This window comes from Equus caballus, chromosome 8 (assembly GCF_041296265.1).
Source record: "Equus caballus isolate H_3958 breed thoroughbred chromosome 8, TB-T2T, whole genome shotgun sequence".
NCBI lineage: Eukaryota > Metazoa > Chordata > Mammalia > Perissodactyla > Equidae > Equus > Equus caballus.
This window is the reverse complement of record NC_091691.1, coordinates 68,398,967-68,413,725: the sequence shown is the minus strand read 5'-3', so window position 1 is coordinate 68,413,725 and position 14,759 is coordinate 68,398,967. Positions and strand designations below refer to the sequence as shown.

General features: G+C 36.7%; 1 long non-coding RNA gene across 2 annotated transcripts in view; it reads right to left on the bottom strand.

The window, feature by feature from the left end:
• Nucleotides 1-14,759, bottom strand: part of LOC106780925 (uncharacterized) — a 60,671-nt gene that overhangs the window by 11,314 nt on the left and 34,598 nt on the right. Inside the window, exons 2-3 of one of the 2 annotated variants that reach the window (XR_011441484.1) lie at nucleotides 12,162-12,282; nucleotides 11,390-11,454 (exon numbers count right to left, since the gene is read on the bottom strand). This is a non-coding gene — a long non-coding RNA (uncharacterized lncRNA). Of the gene's footprint in view, nucleotides 1-11,238; nucleotides 11,455-12,161; nucleotides 12,283-14,759 lie in introns of those variants that run through there. The other variant, XR_001377344.3, reaches the window with a different exon arrangement.

Genomic DNA, 14,759 nt, shown 5'->3' with positions numbered 1-14,759 from the left:
CTTAAAAGATGTAATTTTCCCCCAAATAAACCATAGCTTCAAAACAATTCCAGTAAAAATCCCAACAGGCTTTTTTCTTTTTTTTGAATGATAAGTTGATTCTCAAATGTGTGTGGAAGAGCAAAGTATAAGAATAAACAATACATTCTAGATATGAGGGATGGTCAAAACATTACCAAATATCAAGATTTATTGTAAAATTATAGTAATTAATCTAGGGGAAAAAATGGAGGTGAAATAATGAAGAGAAAGAAGCCTGTAGAGTTAGAAACAGACCTGGGTCTACAGGGAAGTTGATCAATGACCAGGTACACTGCTGGGTCGTGGGGACAAAACAATATCTTAAATAAATATTACCAAGACAATGACTTGTCCAAAAAAAATGTGTTTGGATCTCTACCTCACACTATTAATAAGATCATCAAGGTAGGTTAAAAATTTAAATGGAAATGTCTAAATTATCAAGACAAAATTACAAAATAATATAAGAGAAAGTCTTAAAACCTTGGCATAGAAAATAATTTCTTAAACAAGACTTAATAAATGCAAACCATAAAAGAAAGGATCAGAAAATATGAATATATTAAAATTAATATTTCCATTTCTTCAAAAGGTTATTCGAAAAACAAAAAGACCCACCACAAATTGGAAGAAGATACATGAAGTATATACATATACATATAACTAATGAAGAATCCACCTAGTATATATAAAGAACTATTATTTAACTGGAAAAAGATTTTTGATACACACATTATAATGATGTTTAAGTTTATTTCATTATTTTTTGTAAACATTCAACTTAAGTTTGTTAATATTCAGAAAAAGCAGATTTAATTATCATTAATCTAAATTGCAATTCTTATTAAAACTTCTGGAAAGAGCAATTAAAATCGTTAGCCCACTGTACATTGGGTGAATGGATTCTTTGCTGAATTTCTTCAGCAGCTCCTTCTGCAATCCCCAACACCCTTTAAACTGAAATTTACCACCAAGGTCCAACCATCAAACACAATAGAAAGGAGCAAAAACAACATCAGTGAAACTAGGTTGTATCGGTTTGGGTTCTTATTAAATAAAACACAACATGGAATAAAATGTCTTGAACCATTTCCTTAATCTTTTATTAATTGTATAGCACCACTTCTCCATCTAAAGTGACTTGCCTCATGTACATACTGTTCTCCTCTGGTTTGGGAGTTTTGCTCATCACATTTATTCAACAGACATTTGTGTGAGACCCCTCTCTATCAGGTATAGTTCCTGTGATAGCATTATTTACATCATCTGCTGTAGATTGTTGTAGCAAATAGCATTTAAACTCCCCAAATTACAATTAAAAATATCCCCTTTGTTAAAAATGCTATTGTGATTTTGGATTAAGTCAATAAAAATATCCTTCATTCCCAATCCTGCCAAGTTCACGCAGACCCTACTTTAGGAATGTGTGGACCGCGTTTGGATTTTGATTTCCAGTTCCTCATCACTGGATGAACGAATGGATGAATGTATAATGATTGATGAAAGAGAAGGAACTCAAGCATCCAGTTTCAGGCCCTGCTAAATTCTCCCATTATTTTTGGAGCTGCTCAGCTGTCTCTAAATTTTGGAACTAGATTTGGGCATCTTCTTTAAGAGGGACAGCTAGAAAAAATCCAGAGGAAGAAGATGATTCAGATTATGGAAGACCAAACAGCCAATCTCACGTATATGAAAGATTTGAAGAGGAAGTAGATCTAGCACTAAGAAAATGAAGTCACATTGAATATATAATGATACTATGAATGGAAATTATAAAGACTCAGCTCTTGCTTATTAGCCGCAGAGCTGTCTTACAGTTAGAAAAATATATGCTGTGAGGTCTTGAATGCCCCAGACAAACTGGAGTGAAGGTGATCAGGACCTAAGGATGTTGTGCTGGCTGAGCCTCAAGGTGTGAAAATTACCTCTTTTAACAGAATTTCGTTTGTAAACAAAACTCCCAAAGTCAAATCCATTTTCATTTGTTTTTCACTCTTTCAAGGGAACATATTACCCTGGAAAGAATTTATGTGAATGACTCCTGGAGGTGGGAGAGAAAGTCTATTAGGTCTGTGCTAATACATCAACTCTTCCAAGAATTCTTTCTTTCCTTCTTTTTTTGTTTTGGTGAGGAAGATTGGCCCTGAACTAAACACAGTGCAAGTATCTCTTCCACAACGTCTTGAACTAAGATCCATTGCCAATCTTCCTCTTTTTTGTCTGTGGGACACTGCCTCAGAATGGCTTGGTGAGCTGTATGTAGGTCTGCACCTGGGATCCGAACCTGAGAGCCCTGGGCCACCAAGGAGGAGCATGCGAACTTAACCAGTACTCCACTGGGCCGGCCCCCAGGAATTCTTTCTTAACCCAACGCCAAATTAGATCCCTTCCTACAACTTCTACATGTTTCTGCAGCATCGTGAAAACCTTTATCCTTATTTGAGGTTCAAACAGCTGACAGCCAAGGATTTGTTCTGCTCTGGTTTTACAATGTTGTAGACTCGAGGCTCAGCCATCCATTCTTAGTTATGTAGCCTAGAGAAATTCTTATATATGTGCTCTTGGGGACATACCTAAGAACAGATAGAAGCAGCACCGTATATACTAACAACATAAAAGGATTTGTTCTTTCCATAAAGAAAATGATAAATACCTTGTCCTATATGCATACAATGGAATTCACTAAAATAGTGAAAATAAATGAACCAAAACTATGGTGCTGTCTCATTAAAGATAGAACATCTGTATCCTTATCTACAACTATTAAAACTAGTATACAGTTTTATCTACTCACTTATTTCACATGAATATGTTTGACGCACGTGTTTCTCTTTTTGTGTAGATTACCATATTGTTTAGAGAGGAACTTCAGACTGAGCCCTTTTCCTATTAGAAATTCCTGTTTACTTTCCTCTTTTCGCTTTTAAACCAAAAATTCATAAAGGACAGGGATTGTGTCTTTTTCAAATTAGTAGCTACAGCATGTATCACTGTTCCTGGCATAATGTAGGTCATCAGTAATTTTTTATAAGATGAATGGATGCATTCCCTGAATTTCAAATTCCTGTATCCAAATACCTATTTGACATTTCTGCCTGGATGTCGTACAGGCATTTTAAACTTAACATGCCCCAAACTTATTCCCAATTATCCTCTTTACCCCCAAACCTGTTCTTCCTATGGACTAATCTCTGTAACTGGCAATTCCATCCTTCTAAGGGATCTGGCCAAAAATCTAGAGGTCATCCTCATCTCCTCTTTCTTTTTTCACATTTTACATCTATGCCATCGGCAAATTCCATATGCTGTAACTTCAAAATATATCTAGAATCGGACCACCTCTGCTAACCTCTAGTACTAATATCCTGGTCTAAGGCAATGCCACTTATTACCTGGACAAATTATATACTTTCTACCTTGATCTTACTTCTATTAGATGCTGCCTCCCCACAGAGTATGTGAAATCAAAGAGCCGGTATGGTCTTTCTAAAATAAGAATCAGATTATTTCACTTTTCTGTTTAAAACCTCCAATGTACATCGCATTTTGATCACAATAAATACTTTTTCACTTCCTTCAAGGCTCTGCTCAAATGTCACACTCTCCTTAAAATCTTCCTTTATGAACATGTATAACATAACAACCCCCTTCCAAATCAAACACATTCTTTCTTCTGTGCCCTATTTTTCCATAGCACTTTCACCATCTCAGATGCTGTTTATTCCTTGTCTATTTGTTTTATGTTTGTTTCCCATCTCTAAACTGCAACACTCATAAGGGCAGAGATTTTGTCTTTCTGTTTACTCCTATCCTCAATGCCTAAAAAAATTTTGAGGGGCCTGCTGAGGGCACAGTGGTTAAGTTCACACGTTCTGCTTTGGCAGCCTGGGATTCACCAGTTAGGATTCCTAGTGTGGACCTATGCACTGCATGGCAAGCCATGCTGTGGCAGGCGTCCCAAAGATAAAGTATAGGAAGCTGGGCACAGATGTTAGGGCCAGTCTTCCTCAGCAAAAAAGAGGAGGATTAGTGGCAGATGTTAGCTCAGGGCTAATCGTCCTCCAAAAAAAAAAAAAAAAATCCCTGACAGAATAGTAAGTGCACAGTAAATATTTGTTAATGAATGGGTGAATATATAAGTGGATAAATAGGTGCATAGATAAATTAATTATTCAACAAATATCAAATGCCAGTTATGGGTAAATACCTCTGGTAACAATAGAGGAAAACAGGAAAATATCATTCTTGTAGTAGAGCTTATATTCCAGTGGGAGAGGGCAGATAATAAATAAGTAAACGAGTGAATAAAACGAGTTATTTGTAGGTAGTGATAAGCACTATCTATATTATTAAGGGAATAAGCACAGTGATATAATAGAGATTAACTGGATAGGAGGTGTTGGCTAATTTAGAGATGGTCATTAAAGAAGTCCTCTTTATAGTGGCAACATTTAAGCTCAGATTGGGAAGACAGCAGGAAGAGCATACCCAAACAAGAGAAAGGCACAGAGAAGTACAAAGATGTCCAGGAAGGAGAGAGCTAGAGAAGGAAGATGTCCAAAATTCCTGGACGGGATAAGGAAGATGTTGCCCTGCAAGGAGTCAATGAACATGGTGGGATGGAGAGATTTGTTAGGCAGTAATATTTGCTCTTTCTTGACTGTTTAATGGTGGTTCTCTGTAAACAACTTCAGTTAAAGCAGAAAACACATTACATAGCAATTTTGCTTGCTGTTTTATTGTTTTGTCTCCACAATTGACCACAAACCCCTGGTAAAGAGAGCCCATGTCTCCAACCACCAGGAACTATAGCTGATACAGAAGGGTCTCCCACAAATGTCTGTTGGATAAATGTGATGAGCAAAGTTCCCAAACCAGAGGAGAACAGTATGTACATGAGGCAAGTCACTTTAGATGAAGAAGTGGTTCTATACAATTAATAAAAGATTAAGGAAATGGTTCAAGACATTTTATTCCATGTTGTGTTTTATTTGATAAGAACCAAAACAGATACAATTTAGTTTCACTGATGTTGCTTTGTTCTTTTCTATTGTGTTTGATGGTTGGACTTTTGGTGGTAAATTTCAGTTTAAAGGGTGTTGGGGATTGCAGAAGGAGCTGCTGAAGAAATTCAGCAAAGAATCCATTCACCCAATGTACAATGGGCTAACAATTTTAATTGCCCTTTCCAGAAGTTTTAATAAGAATTGCAATTTAGATTAATGATAATTAAATCTGCTTTTTCTGAATATTAACTAAACTTAGGTTCAAATGTTTACAAAAAATAATGAAATAAACTGAAACACAATAAAAATGCATAAAACAGACCAGTATTGTTAAATTGATTAAATATAGAGGCCATTACACTGATGTGGCTCTAATGCCACGGCAGCCTACATAAGTCAACCAAAATTTAAGCCTATAAATGCCACAAGGTTACAAAATCAAAACACTGAAGACAACCAATCACAAAGAGCCAACTAGGCTTCAAGCCATAGCCAATCAACAATTTCCTTCCTTTGCTTGCACCTCTTCTCTATAAACTCTCTCCCCAAGCTCCTGTCAGTGGAATACACCTAACCACTTCCAGTTTGGTGCTGCCTAATTGGAATCAATTTTTGCTCAAATAAAATCTTAAAATTGTTAATATGCCTCAGTTTACCTATTAACAATTTAAACTGAACAAATCTTTTCTTAATTAAGATTTTGGTATTTTACTTGAGTTGTCTCAGCTAATTCTTATGGCTCTGAGAACTTTTGAATAGCTTTTGAAATTTTGAAAAGGTTAAACATTTTGAAATTATTTTCTACAATTCTTCAAACAGCCTATTAGCTTAAGGGTTATATTTCTAATGATAAAAATCAATATTAAATTTTTTAAATATTGAAGTAAAACAGAGTAAAATTAATATTGCTGTATAATTAAAGTTTTCTTTAAATTTAAAAGAATTTGAAAATTGAATTTTATGTTATGTGAATATAAATTTCAACTTAAAAATTTAAACAATTATTTTAAATTTAAAATTTATTTCACTTTAAATTTAATGTTAATTTCAATTAGTTTACATTTTAAAAGTACTTGAAAAGAATAACCAGAAAAATCTTCTCACATTAGAAGTTATTAAATTTTGAATTCTAGCAAAGACAATTGGGCTAATTTCATTTGGTAGCAGTTTTCACAAAGCTTAAACAGGAAAAAATTTAATCATTCAATGACAAAAAGAGGAAGTAAATATTCTCAGAAATAATTATTTTCCCCCATATGATTACAACAAAAACTTGAAATTTATAAATGTAAATATAAATTTTTTAAAAAGTATTAGATTGTTTAAAAATTGCAATAGTTTTTATGCTAAAATGTAAAAGTTGACAAAACATCAAATAAATTAAGAGATTAAGCAGATACCAACGTAAGCTAAAAAATATAAAAGAAAAAAACAGGAAAAGAAATGCCAACGTTTTTGTTACTGATAATAAAATATACTTTAATGACTATATTATTGAATATTCCTAGTTAAATTCTCACAGATTTCCTTTGAATCTGTTAAAAATTTGGTGAAATGGTCATTTGGGAAATTAATCATTTGGTGAGTCAACTTTCAGCTAATTATTTTTAGTGAAGTGACACACAGCCAAATAATGAAAGCCTAAACAAAGCTTATGAAGTTGGAATCTCATGGAAGGGAACAGAGAGTAGTGAGAGAGAAATGCCAACAAAGGGAGGGAGGTAGGGCTGTTAAAGGTTTGCCAGCATCTCTCAGTTAGTCAGTGTTGAAGCCAGAGCTAGAACTCAGGTGGACAGATTTCTCTCCTGGTGTCTTTTCAGCTTTGTAGTCCTTGTTACAGGACCCAGAAAGAGGTCTAACATAACCAAGCACAATCATCCACTGTTTATTTTGCTAAAAGTTACTATAAAATGCCATCAAATAATAGCAGTGGTTATGATGGGGGAGAAGAGATTATTTTTATTTTTCTCTCTGTGCTTTTTTGTATTCCATAATTATTTTCAATTTACATACATTATTTTTACATTAAGAAAAATCAGTACAATGTATTACTTTTAATATAGAAAAGTACTAGGAATAATACCCTGTAGCATCATATGCTTACTTCATTGATTTGTAGAAATCTTCATATAGGAATTAACTTATTTGCCTGATGAGAATGTGCTTTTTTGTCTATTTGCACACTCTATGCTTCCAAAGAAACTTTAAATAGCAGAGTATTATCATTTCATTATATTTAAGTGTTATTCAAATAAGAGGGATTAGTGAGAATAGGCTAAGCTTATACTGATGTAACAAATAACACCCAAATCTCCGTGACTTCATATTTCTCCTTCACACAGATAGTGCTTCTGAGTGTGTGTGTAGGTTCTCAGGATGAGGATGGCTCTCCTCCATAATACCCACTGATGGAGAAGAGAGAAACTGGAGAACCAAGGAAGATCTTTTCAGCCAGGAAGTGAGATCACTTTTGCCCACCTTTCATAAGGCAGGACAGTCCACAAAGCTCATCTGAAGGCAAGAAAAATAGGAAGTACAGCCTTCTCAAATTCAAGGAAAAAAGGAGAGTAGGTTACTGGTGTACAGTAGTGATGCAAATCAAATAAGGTATTTTTCTTTTTTCCTGGATTGTAAGGGAATTCCAAAGCTGGATACCATCTTGGAAAATCACTTTTCTGTACTTTCAATCTAGTATACCTGGTTACGGTCAAATTAAAAAAAAAAAAAGAAGGTGCATTGCTTTGACACTTATCAAACACTAAGGATTAGAGGAGGACAAATGAGAGATAATGTATGTAAAGTACTTTGACTAGCTCAGCAGGAAGAAGCCATCTACATTCAAGGTACTTTTTAAAAATGTGCTGATGAAACAAGTCCTAGAAAGATGGAGTGAAAGAGAAAAGGAACAATTGTCACACACCATCCCATCCCAGTCTATTTCCCAAGGACCAAAAAGAACAAGACTTTCCAATGTTGGTGTCATTTCCCCGTAATCCATTTCCAGTGGTTGAATTCCAGGGCTTCAGTATCTTTGGCCAATCCCACTAAGTCAATAGTATCATAGTGGCTGACTCCACTGACAAGAATGTTATCTGCCTCCCTAACTTTAAAAGTCATCAGATTAACATCTCCTGTATCTAATCAGTGTCCACTCTGCCGTTGACTGGCTAGATCTGCATATGAAATGCACCATAGGAACAGAATGAGCTGTTGGAGAATAAAAACTAGTCCCTAATCTGAAGAGGTGAGATTACGCATATGGGATGGAGGTGCAAATCTGGTAGTTTGTGACAAAGTGAATCAATCTCTTCATAGGGAATTTCTGTAGCAAGACAGGAGGAAAACAACAACAACAACAACACCTCGACAGGAAAAAGGCTGCATGCATTACCCAAATGCTCATATGACCTTAGGAAGGTCTCCTTCCTCTATATCTTATAATTTTTTTCTCTTCCTATTTTCTTAAACAAAGGAAATGACATTTGACTTTGTTTAGAACATTCTATAGTTTCTTTAGGACTCGTTTTTAAAATCTGTAATTGAAACGTTTCTACTAGGTGGGCATTAGTGTCCTCCAGGTATGTAATATCTTTCGTTTACATCATCACAACAGGAAAAGGATAGCCAATGTCACAAAATCAAACACATGTCTTGGGCACTTCTGTGGTGGTCTGCCAAATTTAGAGGCCAGATTTATGCTTCAGAATAGGCTACCTGTTTAGAATTTGATGACATAACCTTTTGCCTAAATCATGTGGTCACTTAGGGATTTTATAACAGTATCAAGAATCTTGTCTTTCTGTCACTGTAACCATCTGAAACGACAAAGTCCTCTCTGCAAGTAGATTCTCAGGACTACTTAAGTGCTATCTAGCTGTCAGGTTGAATGTCAGCACGACTTTGGAAGGAGCATCTCCACCCAGGCTGCAAAATACAACAAAACTTTCTGAACAAGATTTATAGAAAAATGAAAGAAAGCAAAACAAGATGGATTTCTTCTTTCTTGTATCTCTTCCTCTTTCAAAACCTTTTCCTTGGTCCTGGTTCAAGAAATGGAGAGTATACACTAAGAAAGCCAAGAGAAATCTGATTGTTCATGTGATGTCCTGCTACATATTCTTCTTCTGACTCTTGTGTGGCACGATAATCCCACAGCATGAGTAGCTGCATCTCTTCCCTATATCAGCATCAATCAGGTGATACAAGAAGAAGTTGAAGCCGGGTTCCTGCGGGTTACTGTAAATATTCAGTAAGATTGCCTTTCGACTGTGTTATGAAAACAGCTTAATCCTATCAATTTGCTGTTTTCTTGTTTAACCTGAGGAGGGACTCAAGGGTCACAAGGATTTATGAGCTTGTTTTAAAGGAGAAAAAGTGCCTTCAAGGGAGTCATGATCACCAGATAACCAGCCTCCAGCTGCCATTGATGCCTAGAAGTCAGATTTACCAGGGGCTTATGGGGGTGAAAGAAACATGGATTACTCCTCTGTTTCTCCAAAACTCCTCAAGCCAAGCCCCTTAGCTCTATAAAACCCCCTGCTTTCTTCTCTTGAGAAGGCAGATTTGAGAGAACCTATCTTTCAGCCCTCTCGTTTTGGCAAATTTGAATAAGCCTTTCTCTGTCTCCAATTACTGATGTCTTGGTGATGGGCTTACTGTGCATCAGGGACACGAACTTGAGATTAAGAGTATCAAAGTGTACATTGCGAGAGATTCACAAAGAATATTATCTAGATCCCACCAACTCCATGAAGATCCCAAAGTACCTGTTAACTCTGACTGAAGCTACCTTTGACAGGTTACGTTGGATCCTAGGAATGAATTAGCCCATTAAGTGAAGGCGCTCTCTCACTCCCTCACACACATCCCCACAAACATGTATATTTCTTTTTACTCAGCCACAAGGATTTTTTTTCTTATACCCAGTCATAATTAACTTTTCTTTTTCACTTCCTCTCTAAAGAAGGAAGGGCAGGATATTACACCATAATTGGATAACTCTTTAGCAGTTTTTAGCAGTTAGTTAATTCTTTGGCTATTAGCTGAAATAAAGCTTCTATTCTTTTCCAGGGCCTAAGATCTGCCGGAAAATGGATTCCAGGACATCAGAGTGGTGTCACTGGCTTTTAACAAAAGAGTTCTGCTCATATTCTCTTTCTTTCTTTTTTCATCCCAAGAAGGAAAGGGTTGCTCTACTTGGCTCTCAATGACCGGAGAGAAGGGACTACATGATGAGAAAAAACAAAATATTAAAAGTCAAACCCAAGGCAGCATTCTGGAGAAAGTGAAACTGCAAACCTTGAAATCAATACATCCCCATCTTTCTTGGAGATAAAGTACTTAGTTTTGCTTTCAGCCCCATTTTTATAACATTGATTTTCTAAAATAAAATATTCTTTTCTCATTCTCTCTTAATCTTACATATTTTAGTTTTCTTAAATTGAATACTTTGAAAATAATTTTGCTTTAAAAATTCTATTTTCTGATTTGAAAAGTATTAAATACCTCCCAAGAATATGATTAATGGAGATCCAGGACCTGAGCCATTAACCACCCTGCATATTACATCAGAAGGATACTTTGTTTTTATGTAGGTATCAAGGAAGAATTATCTTCATCTAAGTTGCATTTATTTCTTTTTGGTTACTTTGTTTCTATAATGTATTCTCCAAATTCAGCTAGCTTAGGCTTGAGGAAACTCTGCCTCCTTCACTTGACATACCGCTCCATTGGCATTTTGCTTTTACGTATTTTCATAAATGAAGCAGAAATGTTTTCTCAGCACCACATGCCCTGCCACCTTCCCCAAAGGACAGAAACACATAGACTGTGTAGTCCTGAGAACATTGCCCTCCTCAGGCACAAGTGTGCAAGATGACATTGAAGTGAAAACTATCTGTGACCTAGCCTTTGCCCCTGGCCATGGGAACAGTTCCTACTCCCTTTGGTCTATCAGTGAAGTGGTAGATAGACACACTCTTTACTGACTTTTCCTTCCTCTTCTGCAGGAATTTTCTGTGAAGTTGCTAACTGGCCATCTTGTAGAGGTTAGGTGATCGCTTAGAATCACTTAGATGGTCATTGGGAACAATTAACTTCCTTTTTTCGAATTTGTATCCTTAAATATTCCTTTAGTTTTAGGTCTTTTCTCTCCACGTTTTATTGAAAAAAAGTACAGATAGGAGTAGAATGAGTTTTAAGATAGTAAGAGTTTAGAATAAAATGTTTTATAGAATGACAGGAAATCCAAGAAATTTAGAACTTGAAAGAACTTTAGAAATAGTGCTGTCTCGTAGATTTTAGGACTGGACTCTGCCGAGCCCTCAGGGAGCACAGCCAGGAGTGGGAAGGAAACTGGACACCTTGGGTTCCTCGTGCCTGCTCCAACTGGTATGGCTCTGCTTCTGTCTGCTTAAAACTTGGGGGTCTGAGAAAGAAAATTTTTTGAAAAAAACATTCCATTACTAAAAGGATAAGATATATATGTGTACATATACATATACGCATATGCTTTCAAAGCCCTTATTTAACCAATCTGTTCACTTAAAAGTTGCAGAAACAAAGTCCCAAAGTTGTCTAAACAAACGTGTAAGAGCCAAGACTAGAAATCTGCCCTCCTGATTCCCAGTTCTGTTTTCTTTTTCTCCATATGACACTGCCTTTTTTTCCCATATGACACTGCCACACTTTTGCCGCTTAGCAGTAAACCAGGAAAGACGGGGCTGGTGGGGCAAGTGGTTCTAAGATGGGTAGACTAGTAGGTAAGTGTGGCTGAATGACCATTTGACAGAATCAGATTTTTCTCTCACCTAGGTGAGAAATGGCCATGGGAGAAGTAAATTGCCCTTCCATAGGTGAGAACACAGCACGTGGGGATGGTTGGATTGCTTCTTGTCCATTCTGTTTGTGGCAAGAGAGTAAGTGTAAATAATGGGCAGAGGGGAGCAGAACCCTTGGTGCGTTGATGGGTAAATATGGGGATCCCTAACCTTGGTCCAGGGTCTTCTGCTTTACCATGATCTTTCCCTTCTTCCTCTGTATTAATAAACACTTTCAATTTACATCAGACTCTTCAACACTTATATATCACATAGTTTCACCTATACATTTCCCTATTAGTTCAAATCCACTCACCTGATGACCAATTTCCTGAAGGAGGGACAAATTCTTGCCTCGTGTCCTCCACTTTGCACAGTTCGAGTCACTGCATGGTTGCTTGAAGAATGTGTGAGGATATTTTACTGACTCCATTTTGCTGTCAATAAAATTAAGGGTGGACAATTCAAATAAACAATTATATGTCCCTATTGTCAAAAGAGGAGTGCAGAATTCTCGTGGACTGATTGGCTTAATGGTCTTTTTGACAAAGCCAGTTAGATCTCAAAGGAAGTGGAATTCAGCCATCTTCACAGCTCAGGGAAGGGAGCCCTGTCGCTCACTTTCAGAGCAGGCTGCTCCTCGTTTGCTCTCCCTGCTCTGGTGAACGCTTCGTTTGCAGCAGGCCCTATAACATTACCATGCATAACAATCTGTCACTATTATTCATGGCTTTTCTCCAGTCTCCATACTTTTGACATTGCCATTAAAGAGATTCAGTGTGCTTAGTAGCTCTTTAAAAAATAAATAATTGAAAGCTAAATTATATTAAACCAGGCCAACGCTGACCCCTTCACCTCAGTCCATCGCTATCTCCTTAAATGTATTCCTTCTTAAATCATATTGTAATTTGAAGATGCTGAAGTCTAAGTTTTTTGACTCAAATGCAGTTTCTTCTGATGCATAATTCATTTTCACTTTGTTACTGGGGCTGCACACGCAATCGCTTTTTTGGCAGCTAAATGCAGGATGAAATCAACAACTCTGTAAAGGGTGAGGAATCGGAGTGGACATCTTGGCGGAAGAAATATTAAGCATGTCACAATGTTTTGTACTCTGTCTGGTGAAATGGAGACAAAACCTTCCAACAACCCTCAAGTTAATGCGAGAGAATGGCATTTTATGGCTAAAAATTATCTACCACTGATGTCATGCTGATGTTGCATTTAATTATTCTGCACATGGCAGAAGATGATGACTTTTGAATGTTTTCAAGCCTCACAATTATTTGATGAGTATCTTCTTGGACTTTTGCTAGTGTTAAGAAAGAGAATACTCCCCAGTGTGTCTGTCGTTCTCATATTCCCCAAGGTTTTAGAATTCCCAGTGAAAACATATGACCTTAAAACCAAGAGAAACTAGCCTGGAATGTCTCAGAGTGATGAGGTTGTCAATATAGACAGGAATTTGAATGTCTGGAAAATTAGGTAAATTTAGACCTGCTACAAAAGCAACTAAAATTAAGTTAGCTTTAAATTCTGGAGCAAAGTGATCTAATATCACACAAACTCAGAAAACTGCCATTTATTGGCCTTTAGAAAAACATATTGTACTATTTCCTCAAATTAGTTGACAAATCAGAAAGTTTGTTTCGGGTGCCTTCACACTCCCTTTTTATTCATTAAAAAATTTTTAAGAAACTATTAACACAGGGTCCGGCCCGTGGCATAGCAGTTAAGTTCGCATGATCGGCTTTGGCGGCCGGGAGTTTGCAGGTTTGGATCTCAGGCACAGACATAGCACTGCTCATCAAGCCATGCTGTGGCAACATCTCACATAAGATAGAGGAACATTGGCACAGATGTTAGCTCAGCAACAATCTTCCTCACACACACACACACAAAACACATTAACATGTAAAATTTAATATCATTTGTGGTAAATGAATACCAGAAAACACTTTAAATGCTTAATATTGGAAAAATGTATTGTCATAAGATACATTTAATCAGGGAGCACCAACAAAAGGAATGCTCCACCACATTGCCAAATCCCTACTCCTTGTCCTCCTTCCTACGCCATGTGAAATTCCTCCCGTAACTCTGCCCTCAGCCACTACTTGTTTGGCAAGGCAATTTTTAGGTAATAATTACCTGATTAGGGCCTGGAATGTGAACACTCAAATGCATGAATATCTCTATTGGTTAGAATTTCAGAATGGATGACCATGAGGAAGACTGTGAGTGTGCGTATGTGTGTGTGTGTGTGTGTGGATGGGTGTTTAGAGTGCAGGAGGGGGAGGATAGATAGTGTTCCTCATATTTCCAATAATTAAGTTACCACCTTTTTGGTCCATTTACTACACTATCCCACTATATTGCCTTCGCTCTTTCTGAACACCTTGAAAGAAGACAGCTGAAGACAAATTTTGAGAAATAAGGTGAAAACAACCTGAAAGGTTAACTGGTTAGAGGGATTGTTTGATCACGGCTGATTAAAAGAAATAAATCTTTGTAACTTGATGCAAGGACAAGGAGTGACTAAAGCAGGGCACAGAGGGGTGCACCATCCTTTCCCTCTTTCATGTATTCAGAGTAACAAATTTGAGTTGGAAGAGATTTATGAGGTTCAAGGGTAGCTTGGGGATAAAATTTAATCAATTGGACAATATATCTCTATTGAATCTTACAATGGACAAGCCCTGTTCTAGGCACCAAAAGAATACCAGAAAACTGAGAGATAGCCTGAAGCACTAGATGAAATTTTTAAATGATAACAAATAACTCAGAGTCCTGAAAGAGACACTGAATGTGTTGTATCAGAAATCTCAAATGAACTCTTTTCAAATTATCTACCCCATATGGCAAGAATCAGAATTCCTCTTGAGTCGCAGATGACTTCCATTATATCATCATG